Below are 20,167 nucleotides of genomic sequence, written 5' to 3'. Positions count from 1 at the left end.
CTGAGTAGTGTATTGTTGTATATGGAGAACTATGAGGCGTGTATAATACTATATGGAGGTCTTAGGAGTACATTTTAATATATGGAGGACTCTAGGGAGTGTATAATACTATATGGAGGACCATGGGGGCTGTATTAGTATATGGAGGACTATGGAGAGTGTATTATACTATATGGAGGACTATGGGGCACATTATAATATATGGAGGACTATGGGGTGTATTACACTAAACAAGCAAAATGCTGCATGTTCATCAAGTGATTGCTTATGCTGGCACAAAACTCATTGTTCTCAGCAGCACATCGCCAGTGTAAATTGTAGATGTACTGCTGATAACATGATACTGTACGGGGACAGATTGATCTAATAGTGATGGTTCTGTTCCCATCATTCTTTGTTGGTGTAAAGAGTCCGGGAAACAAGCGTCGAATGACTTCAGTATTGTCGATCACACTCATTTAACGTCCTGAACTCAACGCATGTAACTACAACCGAAATGCTTTGTGTGATGTGCAATATGTTACCATTTGGGGCCCCATTTTGCCTAAAACCGGCCCTGACAGCATGTGACTTAAATATGAGTGTCTGAGCAAAGGGTCTGAATACTTATGACCATGGGATATTTCAGTGTTTTTTTTTTTTTTTTTTTTTTTATAAATTTGTAAAAATTTCTACATTTCTGTTTTTTTTTTTTTTCCAGTAAAGTAAAGATGGGGTGCAGAGGATGGGCGTCCTTCGCGATGTTCATCTTCCGTCGATGTTCTTCCCAGCTTAAATTCCTTGGCCCAGCGTGCAACTGTGGAATATGGAGAAGAGTCCCCCAATGTTTCCACCAAGTCGCTGTGTATGTCTTTGGTAGACATTTTTTTCAAGCCGAGGTATTTGATGACAGCTCTGAGCTCGTTTTTTTCCATTTTGATGTTCACTCCTTGGCAGTTCATATTCAAATGAATGTAGCTCCCGGGAATCGTGGCCTATTTAAGTGATTTTTTTTTTTCCTGGACTAGTGGGTACCTAACAGAGAAGAAAACATTTTATTTTAATTTCTGTGTGCAATAGAAATAACCGATTATCATTACTTTTGGATCGCCCCTCGTATAGTGCCTCGTATACACCTGCGTTATATTACTGTTGGACTGGTTTATATTAGCGGTTGTGCCCCGCTCTTCAGTTACTCTGGACATTTCTATATTGAGCTGTGCATTCATTACTATTGCAGGAAGTGCTCTGTTAGTTTTGCTTTACTTGCATCATTCCATAATGTGCTGTGTTTTTGTTACTATTGCAAGACGTGCTTTGTTAGACTTGTCACACTTGTTAAATATACTTATTTGTAGAGTTGAGCGACTTTTGGTTTTTTAGGGTCGAGTTACGTTTCGTGAAACCCGACTTTTCCAAAAGTCGTGTCGAGCAAGATCGGCCGACTATAGGGAAATGTCGGGGTCGTCCCGAAACACGAAACCCAATGTAAGTCAATGGGGAATAAAAGTCGGCAGTGAGAGGAGGACAGGAAACACACCTACAGTGCCCATTTGAATGCCAAAAGCATCAATTCTTCTTACTTAAGCTTGTCAACCTTAATTAACTTCATAATGCAAGTTACGCACTGAAAAATGGGGGTTATTTGGCTAAAGTTGTGGGGGGGTAGGGCTGGCTCCAGGTTTTCATGTGCCCTGGGCGAAAGAGCGCCCCTTTAACACATACCACAACTCATCATGCTCCGATACGGCAGAGAAATAGCGGTATAGTACAATGAAAAATACTTCACTTTTTACATCTCATGACAAGGCCCATCTATTTCTCCATACAGAATCATTGGTCCCATATAATGTTTGAAACAGTATATGATCAGCTCCACATAATGCTACAGTATATGTTGGTCCCCATGGATGAAGCTCCAATGTCTTATGGGCCCAAATAATGCTCCAAACATAATGGGCCCCATTTCTAATGCTCTAGTGTATAATGGGCCCTGTAAATGCTGCTCCAGTGTCTGATGTCCACCTTTGGAATGTTCCAGTGTATGGTGGGCCCCATCTATCATTCTCCAGAGTATAGTGCTCCCCAAAAATTGCTGTCCCAACATTGAAAACAATCAAATAAGTCTCCTCGCTAGGGAATCCCTGTACTAGTCTAGACTCCTCGTCGTTCCCATCTTCCATCTCACTGCACAGTATTTCAACCTTGCAAGTGCTGTGATCCTGAGCAAGCAGGGGGGGCCCACTCGTTGGCGATGGCACTGGCACGGCCCCTGATAGTACGGTGGTGTGTCTGATGGCGGGTGGGCCGAACCTGCACTTTCATCTGCAGCTTCCTCTTTGTCACCGTGTAAGATGGAACTGTATATGGGAAGGGTAACCTGAGTTTCATCAGGGTCAGATTCAGGCCGTGTAGCGTGCGAGGGGAATGTAGTGGTCTGGGTCAATATACCAGCAGATTCATCGAGCAGTGGCTGGGCATCAGTGCACTTGTGTCGCCTCCAGGAGTACGGTCGCCACAGTGGCATTACCTTCCTCCTAGGGAGTGTGATGTCATGCTTGGGAGCAACGAAGGATCTCTCTAGCAGGTTAATAATAATAATAATAAATTGTATTTTTATAGCGCCGACATATTCCGCAGCACTTTACATTTCAGAGGGGATTTGTACAGACAATAGACATTACAGCATAACAATAATCACATACAGTAGATTATAACAAATACCAAGAGGAAAGAGGGCCCTGCTCGCAAGCTTACAGTCTATGAGGAAAGAGGTAGACACGAGAGGTGGGTGGTAACAGTTGCCCTGATTGTATGGACCAGCCATAATGTTAAGTGTGTGACAGTACAGACACAGAGGGCTAATGGATGCATAAAGCATGTGGGAACATGATGCGGGAAATCTGGTTAACTGTTTGGGCGGCGTTATTCCCACGAGTCATGACCCTCCAAACAGCGTTCATGAAGGCAAAGTGTTTGTTTTACGTGGGCAGTATGGTTGCAAAGCTGAACCTTAAAGGAATGTCCAGAAGGGCACCACCAGGAGTGGAGCCTACGGTTTAATTCGACTCCACCTGGGAAACCTCAACCATGCCAGCTACAGAACAGATGCACACATTGCAAGCTTAATTCCGTTAACGAACGAGACTCCGTCATGCCCCGCGGTCCGAGTCCGGCTTACTAGAGTGACACGTGAGGCTCTGGCACATGAGATTGGCCAATAACTGGTGTGTCATGCCCTTACATGTCCGTGGCTGCATGCAGGCTCGGACTGGCCCACCGAGGTACCGTTGGATCCCTCGGTGGGCCCCGCCCCCGAATGTCACTGTCACTCACTGGTTGCTCGTACCCAGGGCAGGGCCGGCGTCAGCACCCGGGCAAGTCACTGGGATACCCGCTGGCCGCCGCCACGCCCCTCATGTACTGACCCCATCCTGCGCCCTCCGCGAGGGACCCACGCAGTGACGCAGCCCCTTACAGCCAGCAATGATCATCGCTTCCTTCGGCTGTAATCTTGTGTGCGGTGCCAGCACAGGACCTGTGATGAGGTCACAGGAGGGGAGGAGTCGGGTCACATGATCAGGGTGGCTGCAGGACTCTGCTGTGCTGGTCGCTTTTCATTATGGTGCTGGTCTGGATGGATGAGGTAACGTTTATGTGTGGGACAGTGGGGTCAGGGAGGGGTTTAACAAGTGGATGTAGCAGAGCCGTGTGTGTACTTGTGTGGGGTCAGGGAGGGGTTTAACAAGGTGGATGTAGCAGAGCCGTGTGTGTTCTTGGGTGGGGTCACGAGGGGTTTTACAAGGTGGATGTAGCAGAGCCGTGTGTGTTCTTGGGTGGGGTCACGAGGGGTTTACAAGTTGTACGGAGCAGAGCCATGTGTGTACGAGGTGTACGGAGCAGAGCCGTGTGTGTACGATGTGTATGGAGCAGAGCCGTGTGTGTACGAGATGTACGGAACGGAGCCGTGTGTGTACGGAGCTGAGCCGTGTGTTTATGGAGCGGAGCAGAGCCGGGGGTGTACGGAGTGAAGCTGCGTGTGTACAAGGTGTACGGAGCGGAGCCGTGTGTGTGTACGATGTGGAGCCGCGTGTGTACGAGGTGTATGGAGCAGAGCCGTGTGTGTACGAGATGTACGGAGCTGAGCCGTGTGTTTATGGAGCAGAGCCGGGGGTGTACGGAGTGAAGCTGCGTGTGTACAAGGTGTACGGAGCGGAGCCGTGTGTGTACGAGGCATACAAAGCGGAGCCGTGCGTGTACGAGGTGTATGGTGGGGAGCATTTATACCTCCCGAGTCCCAACTGTCCCGGATCCAGCGAGACAGTCCCGATTTTGAGAGAGAGACTGCCCCAGCCGGGAGCTTACTTTCCCCGCGGGACACAGGAGTACACAGCGGACCCCCAAGGAGCAATTTAAAACTTGCACGTACCGTTCTGCCGGAAGTGATGTGCTGGAAGCTGACCAGAAATTAGGTCATTTCAGTAGGAGATTGTGACGGAACCATGGAGGCACTTCAGGGAATGCTTCAGATCCATCACCGTGTCCTCCTCTGACAGCGGACAGCGAGATCGCCTTGGAATCGGGGATGTCGGCCATGTGAGCGGATCATGATATGTCCTGCACCAGGAGGCTCAGGTAGGAACTACAATGGGAGCTGGGCTGCTATAGTATCTTTATAGAATTTTTCTTTCTCTGTTTCTTTCTCTCTCTGTTCTTTCTCTCTAATCTTTTTTTTTTTCTCTCTGTTCTTTCGCTCTCTGTTCTCTTTCTTTCTTTCTGTCTCTGTTCTTTCTCTCTGTCTGTTCTCTCTTTCCTCTGCTTTCTTTCTTTCTTTCTTTCTTTCTTTCTTTCTTTCTTTCTCTCTGTTCTTTCTTTCCCCTCTTCCTCTCTGTTCTTTCCTCTCTTTCTTTTTCTCTCTACCTCTCTGTTCTTTCTTTACCCTCCTTCTTTTTCTCTCTCCTTGTTCTTTTTTTCTGTCAACTCTTTTTCTCTCTCCTTTCTTTCTTTCTTTCTTTCTTTCTTTCTCTTTGTTCTTTTTTTCTGTCCACTCTTTCTTTCTCTTTGTTCTTTTTCTTTCTTTCTTCTTTCTCTCTGTTCTTTCTTTCCCCTCTTTCTTTCTCTATCTGTTCTTTCTTTCTTTACCCCCTTTCTTTCTCTTTCTCTCTGTTCTTTATTTTCTTTCTTTCTTTCTTTCTTTCTTTCTTTCTTTCTTTCTTTCTTTCTTTCTCTGTTGGTTCTTTCTATGTTCTTTCTTTCTATGTTCTTTCTTTCTTTCTCTCTCTGTATCTTTCTCTGTTCTTCCTTCCTTCCATTCTTTCTCTTTCTTTCTCTGTTCTTTATTTCCCCTCTCTTCTTTCTTTCATGCGTACACTACTAATCAGTAGCCTCCATCACATGAACGTGTTTTGCCACAGAGCGAGTGTCCATGTGGATCACTTGCGTGTCCGTGTGATCCACATGGAGACAAGTCCATTTTTGGCCGTCACCACAGATGTCACACGGCATGAGTCATGGTATGTGTTAAGGGGGGGCCAACTGAGACTTTTTCGCCCGGGGCCCTCAAAAACCTGGAGCCGGCCCTGCCCAGGGGTGGGATTCAGCGGGTTCTCCCTGGTATCTGGTACACAGGCCAACGCCGGGTCAGTGAGTTACTGTCTGTATGTGCTGCGTATTGGGGACCTGTGCTGCCTACTAGGGACCTGTGCCTGCCTTTTGGGGACCTGTGCCTGCCTTTTGGGGACCTGTGCCTGCCTTTTGGGGACCTGTGCCTGCCTTTTGGGGACCTGTGCCTGCCTACTAGGGACCTGTGCCTGCCTACTAGGGACCTGTGCCTGCCTACTAGGGACCTGTGCCTGCCTACTAGGGACCTGTGCCTGCCTACTAGGGACCTGTGCCTGCCTACTAGGGACCTGTGCCTGCCTACTGGGGACCTGTGCCTGCCTACTGGGGACCTGTGCTGCCTATTGGGGACCTGTGCTGCCTATTGGGGACCTGTGCTGCCTATTGGGGACCTGTGCTGCCTATTGGGGACCTGTGCTGCCTATTGGGGACCTGTGCTGCCTATTGGGGACCTGTGCTGCCTATTGGGGACCTGTGCTGCCTATTGGGGACCTGTGCTGCCTATTGGGGACCTGTGCTGCCTATTGGGGACCTGTGCTGCCTATTGGGGACCTGTGCTGCCTATTGGGGACCTGTGCTGCCTATTGGGGACCTGTGCTGCCTATTGGGGACCTGTGCTGCCTATTGGGGACCTGTGCTGCCTATTGGGGACCTGTGCTGCCTATTGGGGACCAGTGCTGCCTATTGGGGACCTTTGCTGCCTATTGGGGACCTGTGCTGCCTATTGGGGAGTTGTGCTGCCTATAGGGACCAATGCTGCCTATTGGGGACCTGTGCTGCCTATTGGGGCAGCTAATCGCACGGGTACCGGGAGGCTTTTGCCGCTAAGACCGGCAGGCAGCAACACTGCCGGACTGGTCCGGGCGAATTTTAGCCCCCCCTGCAGATACGAATGCTTCGATTGGCTGGGCTGTGTAGCATCTACCATGGAACTCTTGTTGGGACAAAGTGATCACTATACCCCCTACGTCAATCCTTGGGGGTGTAGATTCCAAAATGGGGTCACTTTTTAACTTCAAAGTAACACAGGTCAGATTTGCAAAAAATGGCCTGGGCATTAAGGTGAAAACAGGCCTGCGGCCCTAAAGGATTAAATGAATCGTAGTGCGGAAAGATCTGCAGCATATGAACAACGGTGCAGCTTTTAGTAGAATTAGGATGCTGAAATGATGCAGATTTGGCGTGGGATATACGGCAAAAGAACCCATGGTGTAATTCTGCGGTCTCAAAGCCTAAATGTTGAGTTGTACATTACTGTAGGTGGGCCCCTAAAATTAATTCCCTTGGTGGGCCCTAGACACCCCAGTCCGACCCTGGCTGCATGTGCGCTACACTGAAAAGGCCAGCGTTTGTCGCTTACAGGTGCAGATAACACGCTGAACAACGTTAGTGATGGGGATCTGTGATTACAATTATTACCCGCGAACGATGATTTCCCAGTAAGTGCAGGTCAACCGCAATTCCGGAATTAGGCCTAACCGTCATTCCTGAAAAAATGAAAAACTTACGTGTGCAAACCACAGGTGCTGTAGCTTGCTTAACAACTTGCCAGCCATTCTCAGGCCCAGTATGGATTACACGTGATTGCACAAAGGTGAGAAAGGGTACCGTATCCCCGGATAATATGTATGGATAGCATAGTGTACACATTCAAAATATATGTCTATACATCAGTAGGCAGGCTCAGACGGTGTTAGGCCCAGTATGGATTGCACGTGATTGCACAAAGGTGAAAAAGGGTACCGTATCCCCGGATAATCATGTATGGATAGCATAGTGTACACATTCAAAATATATGTCTATACATCAGGAGGCAGGCTCAGACGGTGTCAGGCACAGTATGGATTTGACGGCCCAGACTACACAGCGGAGGAGCAGGGAGAGGTAAAGATTGCATATGCTGGGGCCCTGCCCAAGCAAGGGGGGCCAACTCGTGGGCGTCGGTACTGGCACTGGGCCCCTCATAGTACGGCGATGTGTCTGACGGTGGGTGTGCACCACCACCGTCAGAGACACTTGATTGCACTATGAGGGACCCTGTACCAGGGCCCGCGCCCGAGAGTCGGCCTACCCACCTGTCCAGGGCAACGGCACTCGCACGGTGTCGTGCGCTAGGTGGTGACCCCGGCCATGGGGGGGGAGGCAGCACAGTTAGAGAGTTTTAGAAAGTGGCATATGTTGATGTTGGACATTCAGCTGATGCAAAAGGTGAAATAGGTCAAGTCCCAGGAAGAGGTGGACCAAAGCAGGCCATTTTTCTGTCACCCTATGTGTCATCAGGGGAAGGTGGGACCAAATCCTTGGAAACCCATGCATGGTTCATTTTAATGAAGGTTAGATCATCCACATTTTGGGTTGACAGACGGGTCCTTTTTTCTGTCAGGATTCATCCAGCTGCACTGAAGACTCTTTCCGATAGCACACTTGCAGCTGGGCAAGCGAGCTCCTGTAAGGCATATTGTGCCAATTCAGGCCAGGTGTCCAGTTTAGCGGCCCAATAGTCAAAGGGGAATGACCTGTGTGGGAGAACATCGATATGGGAGGAAAAGTAGTTTGTAACCGTAGTTGACAACTGCTGTCTCCTGTCACTTTCCATCGATGCAGTATTACCAATTGTGTGAGCGGTACTTGAAAAATCAGTCCACAACATTGTCATGAAACCCCTGTCTCCAACGGCACTTCTGCTGTGTACACCACGAACACCTCTGCCAAGCTGCCCCCGGCCCGTACGGCTCGTGTGAGAACCATCACCACTGCTGTGTGCTGGGAATGCCTCAAGCAACCGATTTTATCAGAGTTGCTTGTTTATTAGCCAATATTAGGTCAAGGTTCTCCTGTGGCATGATGTTTTGTAATTTGCCTTTATAGCGTGGATCCAGGATGCTGGCCAACCAGTAGTCATCGTTCATCATTTTGGCAATGCGGGGGTCCCTTTTTAGGATCTCCAAGGCATAATCTGACATGTGGGCCAATGTTCCTGGTGTCAATGATGCACTGCGAGTGCTGGTTGGTGGAGCACTTTCTGGCAAATCCACATCCCTCCAGTCACGCACAAACCCTGTACCAGAACTTGCCACGCCAACATTTTCACTTGCCCCACGAGATGCATCCTCCTCCCCTAAGTAATCATCCCCATCATCATCCTCCTCCTCCTCTTCTTCCTCCACCTCGTCCAGGAGAGGTCCCTGAGCAGCCAATGGGTGAATGTCATCAAGGATTCCCTCCTCGTCAACATTGGCTGCAGACGCCTGCTCCTTAAGGTGCGTCAAAGTTTGCATGAGCAGACGCATAAGTGGGATGCTCATGCTTAGGATGGCGTCTGCGCTTACCAGCCATGTGCATTCCTCAAAACACTGAAGGACTTTACAGAGGTCTTTCAGCTTCGAACACTGCACACCTGTCAACTCCATGTCTGCTCTCAAAGTGCCTGGCCGTGTATCCTCACACAAATGCATTATGGCCTGCCTCTGCTCGCACAGCCGCTCAACCATGTGCAGGGTGGAGTTCCACCTTGTTGCAATGTCGATAATGAGGCGGTGGTTGGGAAGGTGGAGCAATCGCTGCAGCTTCTGCATACGAATGGAGTGTACAGGCGACCAGCGGATGTGCGCGCACAGTCTTCGCACCTTCTGGAGCAGGGCTGTTAACTCCGGATAATTTTTGAGGAAGCACTGCACCACCAGGTTCAAGGTGTGAGCCAAGCAAGGTATGTGGCTGAGTTTTGAAAGGGTTATGGCTGCCACAAAATTACGGCCGTTATCACTAACTACCTTGCCTGCCTCAAGATGTACACGGCCCAGCCATGACTCAGTTTGTCGCTTCAAGTACTCGGCCAGCACCTCGGCGGTATGTCTGTCGCCCAAACACATCATCTGCAACACAGCCTGCTGACGCTTTCCACTACCTGCTCGATAGGGGGACACCTCGTGTGCAACAGTGGCAGCTGCAGCTGCAGATGGAGTGCTCGTACGACTGCGCTCTGTGGACGAGCTTTCGCTTCTGGAGGAGGAGGAGGAGGGTCGAACACCTACAGCCAACTGTTTCCTATACCGTGGGCTTGGCAGCACTGTCCCACCACCGCTGTCCCCTGTGGACCCTGCATCCACCACATTAACCCAGTGCGCAGTGATGGACACGTAACGGCCCTGGCCATGCCGACTGGACCATGCATCAGTTGTGAGGTGCACCTTTCCACTCACTGACTGCTTGAGTGCATGGACAATGCGGTCTTTCACATGATGGTGGAGGGCTGGGATGGCTTTGCGAGAGAAGAAGTGGCGACTGGGTAGGTCATAGCGTGGTACTGCATAGGCCATGAGTTCGCGGAAAGCTGCGCTTTCCACCAACCGAAAGGGCATCATCTCAAACGAGATTAGTTTGGCAATGTGGGCGTTCAAACACAGTGTACGCGGATGAGAGACTGAGTACTTTCTTGACCTACTCATAGCGTCTGGGAGGGTGAGCTGGACTTTAGAGCTGCATTTGGTGGAAGTAGTGGTGGACAAGGCGGACTGAGAGAGGGTTGATGATGGTGATGGACTTGGTGTTCTTTCTGATGGCCTAGATTCAGTATTTCGTTGATATAACAGTGGGATTCCCTGACTGCTGTGGCCTTGCAACGACACCTCAACATTTGCTGCTGTGCTGACCGGTGGGCTTACAGTGGGGGAAACAATGTAGCGTTGCTGACTACCTTCTTTGTGATCAGTTGCACATGTGGTACTTGAGGTTTGGTGTTGTGTCCACACTTGCAAGTGCATGGTGGTTAAATGTCTAAGCATGCAACTGGTATTCAAACTTTTCAGATTTTTCCCTCGGCTAAAGGTCTTTGCGCACTTCTTACAGATAACCTTGGCCTGATCATGAGGATTTTGTTCAAAAAAGTGCCACACTGCACTCTTCCTACTTTGGCAGACATTTTGCGGCCTAGCACGCTGTGATCTTTTGACCCTCTGGACAAGCTGTCCAGCAACTCTTTTGATGTTTGGAACCTGTCTTTGGAGTGCTCGGGGCCTGCCAGATAACAGCTGTTGCGATGTCGATGTCTGCTGTGGATGCTCCTCATCTGAGCTATTGGAAGCAGCACCCTCTTCCCCCAATGGATGCCAATCTAGGTCAACAACTGGGTCATCCATCACCTCCTCTTCAATGTCATGTGCACCTTCCTCTGTGTCACCGTGTATGGTGGTATAGTGTGTGGGAAGGGGCACCTGAGTCTCATCAGGGTCAGAATCTGGCTCTGTACACTGCGAGGACAATGTAGTGCTCTGAGTGAATGTACCAGCAGAATCATCCATCAGCGGCTGTGCATCAGTGCACTCCATGTCAGATTCATCTTGGCCTGGGTAATTCACCATTTGACTTGATAATCCAGGCATGGTATGTGAAAACAGCTCCATGGAGTAATCAGTAGTATGGCCTGCGTCATCCTTCAATCTTGGTTGGGGTGAAGGACACAAGGAAAGGTGTGGTTCATGAACATGAGCCTCCAATGACGACTCAGTTCTTTTACTTTTTACAACTTCAGAAGAGGAGGCGATAGAGCTGGAGGCTGAGTCAGCAATGTAAGCCAAAACTTTTTCCTGCACCTCTGGCTTTAAAAGCGGTTTGCTAACTCCTAGAAAAGTAAGCCTTCAAGGCCTTGAGGAGCCAGACGATGATGCAGGCTCAACACCTCCTGCATTCGGTCCTATTTTGCTTTTGCCAATACCATCAGATCCACCACCAACACCATCATTACCAGCTGCCAACCCCCACCCAATTCCACGGCCTCTTCCACCAGCCTTCCTCATTTTTGGTAGAAATGTAGACAAAATCCAACAAACTATATAGTAATGTAAAACAAGGTACAAGGTGTCTATAAGACAGGGGAGATTTTGAATTTCTGCACACACTTGTGGACACTGGACACTTATGGATTGTGTGAGGCCCACTGAATATCAGAGCGCTATGTCACAGGCTCGATGGCACAGGTGTGAAAAAAATGACTACAGGATCACGGAGATTTTGAATTTCTGCACACACTTGTCGACACTGGACACTTATGGATTGTGTGAGGCCCACTGAATATCAGAGCGCTATGTCACAGGCAGAAATTGGCTAGTGTATCACAAACTACAAGGTGTATATAGAATTGGGCAGAATAGGAATCTCCCTAGAGTGTAGGTCTGTAAGAACGGAACAAGTCCTCCACTTATTCTCACAGAGTGACACACAGCTTCACTGTGGCCGTGATAACAGCCGTTACACGGTACTGAGAGGAGCGTGCACGTACACGGCTGTCCGGTGTACGTAAAATTGTCAAGCTCCGTGTTTTTTAAGTATACGGACTGACACACGCTGTCTCTCTATAGTTTTGAATGTGATCAAACAGCAAATATATTTAACTGTTTGAAAGCTAGAGAAAACTAGAAGGTGCAGGTCTGTAAGAACGGAACATGTCCTCGACTTATTCTCACAGAGTGACACACAGCTTCACTGTGGCCGTGATAACAGCCATTACACGGTACTGAGAGGAGCGTGCACGTACACGGCTGTCCGGCGTACGTAAAATTGTCAAGCTCCGTGTTTTTTAAGTATATGGACTGACACACGCTGTCTCTCTATAGTTTTGAATGGGATCAAACAGCAAATATATTTAACCCTCCGTCAGGCGCAATAGATCTGACAGGCACACAGTAATTAGTTTCACTTCTCTCTCCTTGCCCACTTATCAGAAAACCCCACCCCTCCTAGTTATCTCCTGACTCTACAGGCTCTGTGAAACCTGATATCACAGTGACTCAGCAGACCTTCTAGTGAGCAGATATCAACACTTTGGCTTCTTAGGCACATTGCGCCTGATTTCAACACAAATTGAAAGGTTAGTATTTTCTTTTTTTATTCATCACGATTGTGTATTTAGCTTGTTTTATGAAGGATTAATGCTAAGTTAGTGTACATATGTACTGTTTTCTTAGACAAAAGGAGGGTGGCTTCTAAGGCACATTGCGCCCTAACACATACTCTTTCTCTCTTGCTTCAGATTTTCTGCTGCAATGGCCAGAAAACAGTATGATTCATCTAAACCCCTTCATTTAGAAGAAATGAAGATTTTTTTGTTAGAAGATGATGAGGAAGAACCAGCAGTAACTGAGGATTTAGAGGAATCTAGTGACATTTCATCTGAAGATGAGGTAGCAGAATGTAACACTGATTCTGGAACAGAGCAGGATGGTGATGACACTGATACAGAGGAAACAGACACAGATCTAGCTTATTATTTGGGCAAAGATAAAAATACAAAGTGGAACAAAAAGGCACCCAAGAACAAACAGCGCAGAGAATCCCACAATATTATTACACACCTTCCTGGAGTTATTGGAAGTGCTAGAAAAGCTAAAACTGCAGTGGAATGTTGGAGTAATCTAATTACAGATAGCATGTTGGAAACTATTGTTCGGTTCACTAACCAGTATATTGACACAATCAAAGAGCAATTCTCCAGAGAGAGGGACATCAAAAACACTGATGTGATTGAACTCAAGGCATTTATTGGCTTGTTATACCTAGCTGGTGCTTTCAGAGCAAATAGGCAAAGTTTGGAGGAGCTGTGGGGGACAGACGGTGATGGCATCGAAAAATTCAGCCTTGTGATGAATCTGAAACGATTCAAAGTCCTGATCCGTTGCCTCCGTTTCGATGATCTTCTGCTGCAATTGAAACCACTGAAGATGAGTAGAAAATAATTAAGTAACATCTAAGTGCAATATCCTTTAAGTTTTTTTCCATAATTTTATATTTAAGCAATAGTTAAGTAAAGATAACTGGAGCCTATTTGGCGGTACTACCGAAAAGTGGTACTTTTAGTTTTAATAAGTTTATGGTTAATAAATGTTTTTTTTTGCATCTGATTTGGTGTAATCTCTTTTAATACATTCCTATGAAGGTCACTGACTACTTCTATAGTCCTGAAATTGAAATATGTAGCTACTATAGGTGGTTTTCTGACCTGTGCTTGTCAGGCACATTGCGCATGAACTGAGGAGAATCTATATTGCGCCTGACGGAGGGTTAACTGTTTGAAAGCTAGACTAAACTAGAAGGTGCAGGTCTGTAAGAACGGAACATGTCCTCGACTTATTCTCACAGAGTGACACACAGCTTCACTGTGGCCGTGATAACAGCCGTTACACGGTACTGTGTGAGGAGTGTGCACCGCTGTATGGTGTGAAAAAATGCACGCTCAGTACCTCAGCAGGACAAAAAAAAAAATTGGGATTGCTTTTAAAAAAAGCAGTTTTCAGAGCAGTGGGTAAACAGCAATGCAGCCGTCAGGAAGCCTTAGAAGGCAGCCTAACAACCAACACCGCTGATCCACCAAAATATAGCCTCCCCTTGCACTGCACACACAGTGACTGGTGTGTTGTGCAGGCCAAATCGCTAGCAGCAGAAGCAGTTCTTTTGTCTTCTTCCCTGCCTAACGCTCTCCCTACAGAATCAGCAGCAACCTCTCCCTATGCTAAGATCGGCAGAAGTAAGATGGCGGTCGGCGTGCACGCCCTTTTATACCCCCTGTGACGCCCACCAAAGCAAGCCAATCACTTGCATGCCCTTCTGAAAGATGGTGGTGACCCCTGCCTATGTCATCATGTTGCCCACAGTGTCCGTGGATCCTGATTGGCTGAAAAAGAGCGCAAAGCAAACTTATGAAACGCGACTTTGGCGCGTAAGTCGCCGACCTCGTGGCCGACCTCATCCTAGGGTCGGGTTTCGTTTCATGAAACCCGACTTTGCCAAAAGTCGGCGACTTTTGAAATTTTTCGACCCGTTTCGCTCAACTCTACTTATTTGCATCAACTTTGGACTCGGTTTCATATTATCTCACGCTGTCAGATTCCGTATTACCCATATAATTATTACATGCTTACAGCGCAAGGCACTTTTTATGTCGCAGGTCCAGCACAACCATTGCCAGTTATGATATCGGGAGAAAAGGTGAATATCTCCCTGCTGTAGGTAGCCCCCAGACACAACAGGCAGCAGAGACCACAGCCTGAGGTGCAAAGGGGGAAGCATCTGCATCAGTTTATGATGAGGACCCTCAGGACCGATCTGAGCTGCCAACATTAGTTATAATCCTAATCGACTGCAGCTCCAGTTGGGGGGGGAACATCCTCACACGAAATGGCAACTTCTAAGTCCAAATATCAGCCCGTGCATGACACCAATATACAATTACACAACTACTCCTCCGATGAAGGAGAAGAGGGAACATCATACATGCTGCCCAGTACTAGGAAAAGAAATCCACAGGCGCTAATAAGGCAGGGGCAGATAGAGGCATATCCCTTACACTATGTGCCCTTCACCCCAAGTCAGGTGACCAGTATTCTATATGATCTGCCAGACCCAGAGATGCATCCTGTGCCATTTTACCGAAGAATGCAGCAGAACCATATATAATCATAGAATCGTAGAGTTGGAAGGGACCTCCTGGGCCATCTGGTCTGACCCCCTGCTCAAAGCAGGATTCTCTAAGTCATCCCAGTCAGATGTCTGTCCAGCCTCTGATTGAAGACTTCCATTGAAGGAGAACTCACCACTTCTCGTGGCAGCCTGTTCCACTCATTGATCACTCTAACTGTCAAAATGTTTTTTCTAATATCTAATCTGTGTCTCCTCCCATTCAGTTTCATCCCATTGCTTCTAGTCTTTCCTTGTGCAAATGAGAATAAAGATGATCCTTCTACAATGTGACAGCCCTTTAAATATTTGTAGACAGCTATTAAGTCTCCTCTCGGTCTTCTCTTTTGCAAACTAAACATTCCCAAATCCTGCAACCTTTCCTCATAAGACAGGGTTTGCAGACCGGTCACCATTCTGGTCGCTCTTTTCTGAACTTGCTCCAGTTTGTTGATGTCTTTTTTAAAATGTGGTGCCCAAAACTGGACACAATATTCCAGATGAGGTCTGACCAAAGAGGAGTAGAGGGAAATAATGACTTCACGTGATCTAGACTGTATGCTTCTGTTAATACATCCTAGAATTGCATTTGCCTTTTTTGCTGCTGCATCACACTGTTGACTCATATTCAGTCTGTGATCTATTAGTATACCCAATAGTGTTGAGCATTCCGATACCGCAAGTATCGGGTATCGGCCGATACTTGCTGTATCGGAATTCCGATACCGACTTCCGATATTTTTTCAATATCGGAATTCGGCATCGGAATCGGAAGTTCAGTTGATTGACGGCCTGACGTCATCATGATGCGCGGTGTGTGCGCATCATGATGCGCCGTCATTTCGGGCCTGCCGGGGGTCTCTGCCGGCCTGCCGGGGGGCTGTGCCGGCCTGCCGGGGGGCTGTGTGGACTGCCCGGGGTCTGTACCGGCCTGCCGGGGGGCTGTGCCGGCCTGCCGGTGGTCTGTGCACCCTGTGGGGGTCTGTACCGGCCTGCCGGGGGGCTGTGCCGGCCTGCCGGGGGGCTGTGCTGATGTCCGGGGGTCTGTGCAAGCATCGTCCGATGGGACTACAAGTCCCATCGGGCGATGCCTGCTACCATGACAGTGATTGACACATTAGCCAATGATGGGACAGTAGTAGTCCCATCATCCGGCTAATGTGTTAAATGTTAAAAAAAAAAAAAAAAAAAAAAAAAAAAAAATTTCTACATACATACTACATATATACTACATACATACTACATATATACTACATACATACTACATACATACTGCATGCTACATACATACTACATACATACTACATGCATGCTACATACATACTACATGCTACATACATACTACATATATACTACATACATACTACATATATACTACATATATACTACATACATACTACATATATACTACATACATACTACATACATACTGCATGCTACATACATACTACATACATACTACATGCATGCTACATACATGCTACATACATACTACATACATACTACATGCTACATACATACTACATGCATGCTACATACATACTACATGCTACATACATACTACATATATACTACATATATACTACATACATACTACATACATACTGCATGCTACATACATACTACATACATACTACATGCATGCTACATACATACTACATATATACTACATGCATGCTACATACATACTACATGCATGCTACATACATACTATATGCTACATACATACCACATATATACTACATACATACAATACATTCATACAATACATACATAGACATACAGTACATATAACATAGAGTAACATACTTACCAATACTTGTCACATTGTTCCCCGAAGCCATTGTCTTTTCCGGGATAAATATTAACATAACAAACCACAAAAATACTCACCCACGATCCGAAGCAGTCCACGAGTGTGTCCCACGACGATCTTGGGTAGAGAACTGCAGCATCAGATGATGCTGCCGTTCTCTACGGGCTGCAGGAATCCAATGACGGAAGGTAGGTATCCTTCAGCACTGTATTCCTCCGCCACTTAAAAAAAAAAAAGTCCCTAGTCTCACTTTATGCCATTGCTGTGTGGGAAATTCCCACACAGCAATGGCATAAAGTGAGACTAGGGACTTTTTTTTTTTAAGTGGCGGAGGAATACAGTGCGGAAGGATACCTACCTGCCGTCATTGGATTCCTGCAGCCCGTAGAGAACGGCAGCATCATCTGATGCTGCAGTTCTCTACCCAAGATCGTCGTGGGACACACTCGTGGACTGCTTCGGATCGTGGGTGAGTATTTTTGTGGTTTGTTATGTTAATATTTATCCCGGAAAAGACAATGGCTTCGGGGAACAATGTGACAAGTATTGGTAAGTATGTTACTCTATGTTATATGTACTGTATGTCTATGTATGTATTGTATGAATGTATTGTATGTAGTATATATGTGGTATGTATGTAGCATGTAGTATGTATGTAGCATGCATGTAGTATGTAGTATGCATGTAGTATGTATGTAGCATGCATGTAGTATATATGTAGTATGTATGTAGCATGTAGTATGTAGCATGCATGTAGTATATATGTAGTATATATGTAGTATGTATGTAGCATGTAGTATGTATGTAGCATGCATGTAGTATGTATGTAGTATGCATGTAGCATGCAGTATGTATGTAGCATGCATGTAGTATATATGTAGTATGTATGTAGCATGTAGTATGTATGTAGCATGCATGTAGTATGTATGTAGTATGTATGTAGCATGCATGTAGCATGCAGTATGTATGTAGCATGCATGTAGTATATATGTAGTATGTATGTAGCATGCATGTAGTATATATGTTATGCATGTAGCATGCATGTAGTATGTATGTAGTATATATGTGGTATGTATGTAGCATGCAGTATGTATGTAGCATGCATGTAGTATATATGTAGTATGTATGTTGCATGTAGTATTTATGTAGTATGAATGTAGCATGTATGTAGTATGCATGTTGTATGTATGTAGCATGTAATTTTTTTTTTTTTTTTTTTTTTTTTACATTCAACACATTAGCCGGATGATGGGACTACTACTGTCCCATCATTGGCTAATGTGTCAATCACTGTCATGGTAGCAGGCATCGCCCGATGGGACTTGTAGTCCCATCGGACGATGCCTGCACAGACCCCCGGAGCCTGCACAGACCACCGGCAGGCCGGCACAGCCCCCCGGCAGGCCGGCACAGCCCCCCGGCAGGCCGGCACAGCCCCCCGGCGCCTGCACAGACCACCGGCAGGCCGGCACAGACCACCGGAGCCTGCACAGACCCCCTGGCAGGCCGGCACAGCCCCCCGAAAGGCCCGTACAGACCCCAGAGAGGCTGTACAAGGGCAGGAAAGGGTTTTTCTTATTCCGATACCGGAAGTCCCATAGACTTGAATGGGACTTCCGGTATCGGAATCGGCGATACCGATACTTTTTTTAAAGATCGGCCGATACCATCCGATACGATACTTTGAAGTATCGGACGGTATCGCTCAACTCTAATACCCAAGTCTTTTTCACATGTGCTGTCACTTAGCCCTATTCCTCCCATTCTGTATATGCTTTTTTCATTTTTTATTGCCCAGATGTAGTACTTTGCATTTCTCCCTGTTAAAAACCATTCTGTTAGTTGCTACCCACTTCTCCAGTTGATTTATATCTTTTTGAATCCTCTCTCTCTCTTCTCTAGTATTAGCTATCCCTCCTAGCTTTGTGTCATCAGCAAATTTAATCGGTTTACCCTCAATTCCTTCATCTAAATAGTTGATAAAGATGTTGAACAATACAGGGCCCAGGACAGAGCCCTGTGGTACCCCACTTGAGACATTCTTCCAACTGGATGTGCAGCCATTTACGACCACTCTTTGGGTCCGATCACTAAGCCAGTTATGAATCCACCTAACAGTTGCCTTGTCCATTCCATACTTAGTCATTTTTTTCAATAAGAATTGTATGAGAGACTTTGTCAAATTCTTTGCTGAAGTAAAGATATACTATATCTACAGCATTTCCTTGATCCACCCAATCAGTGATACCGTCATAGAAGGAAATTAAGTTAGTCTGACATGACTTATTAGTTACAAACCCATGCTGACTCTGTTTAATCACTTCATTCTTATCCAGGTACTGACATACATGTTGTTTAATAATTTGTTCAAAGATCTTTCCTGGTATAGAAGTCAGACTCACTGGCTTATAGTTGCCTGGGTCCACCTTCTTCCCCTTTTTTGAAGATAGGAACAACATTTGCTCTTCTCCAGTCTTCTGGCACTTCTCCTGTTCTCCAAGAATTTTCAAAGATTATGGAGAGGGGTTCAAAAATATCTTCTGCTATCTCCTTCAGTACCCTGGGGTGTAATTCATCTGGACCTGGAGACTTGAATTCATTTAGGTTAGCTAAGTGTTTCCTCACTATCTTTCTGTTTATAGATATCCTGGATTCTTCTATTCCCTTAATAGGACAGTGAAGAACAGTTGATGTCACATTTCCTTTCTGAGAGAAAACAGATGCAAAATAGGAATTTAAAAGTTCAGCCTTCTCAACATCCTGTCTTACCATTTCATCATTTTCATCCTGTGAAAATCCTATAGCATCTTTGACTTTTCTTTTACTTTTGACATATCCCCAAAATCCTTTATTATTGCTTTTGACATATCTTGCAAGCCTCATTTCATTTTCAGCTTTAGCTAATCTGATTTGTGCCCTGCAGGTTCTGCAGACAGCATTATATTCTTCTTTAGATATGCCTCCCTCTTTCCATTTTATAAACATTTTTTTCTTCCTTTTTAGCATGTGCTGAAGTTCTGTGTTCATCCATCCTGGTTTCCTTAAATACTTCCTATTCTTCCCTCTTTTCGGAATTGTTAACAAGTGTGCTTTGAGAATTTCATTTTTCAAGATTTCCCATCCTTCCTGGACATTTTTGTCTTTAAGGATATCCAGCCATTGGATCCCTCCAATTCTCTTTCTGAATCCCTTAAAATCTGCCTTTCTGAAATCTAACCTTGACATCTGAGTCTTCACAGGTCTTCCGCCTCTAGTTATCCAAAATTCAAAAATAGCATGGTCGCTACCTCCTAGGGTCCCAGCCACTTT

General features: G+C 46.4%; 1 protein-coding gene across 2 annotated transcripts in view; it reads left to right on the top strand.

The window, feature by feature from the left end:
- Nucleotides 1–20,167, top strand: part of LOC141098788 (homeobox protein not2-like) — a 49,014-nt gene that overhangs the window by 4,391 nt on the left and 24,456 nt on the right. The window contains exon 4 of one of the 2 annotated variants that reach the window (XM_073586774.1): nt 701–878. The gene's annotated coding sequence lies outside the window, so the exon portion shown is untranslated. Of the gene's footprint in view, nt 1–700; nt 1,342–20,167 lie in introns of those variants that run through there. The other variant, XM_073586773.1, reaches the window with a different exon arrangement.

This window comes from Dendrobates tinctorius, unplaced genomic scaffold (assembly GCF_039654945.1).
Source record: "Dendrobates tinctorius isolate UK_male_01 unplaced genomic scaffold, ASM3965494v1 ptg000095l, whole genome shotgun sequence".
NCBI classification, from domain to species: Eukaryota; Metazoa; Chordata; class Amphibia; order Anura; family Dendrobatidae; genus Dendrobates; species Dendrobates tinctorius.
This window is presented reverse-complemented; position numbering and strand designations above follow the sequence as displayed.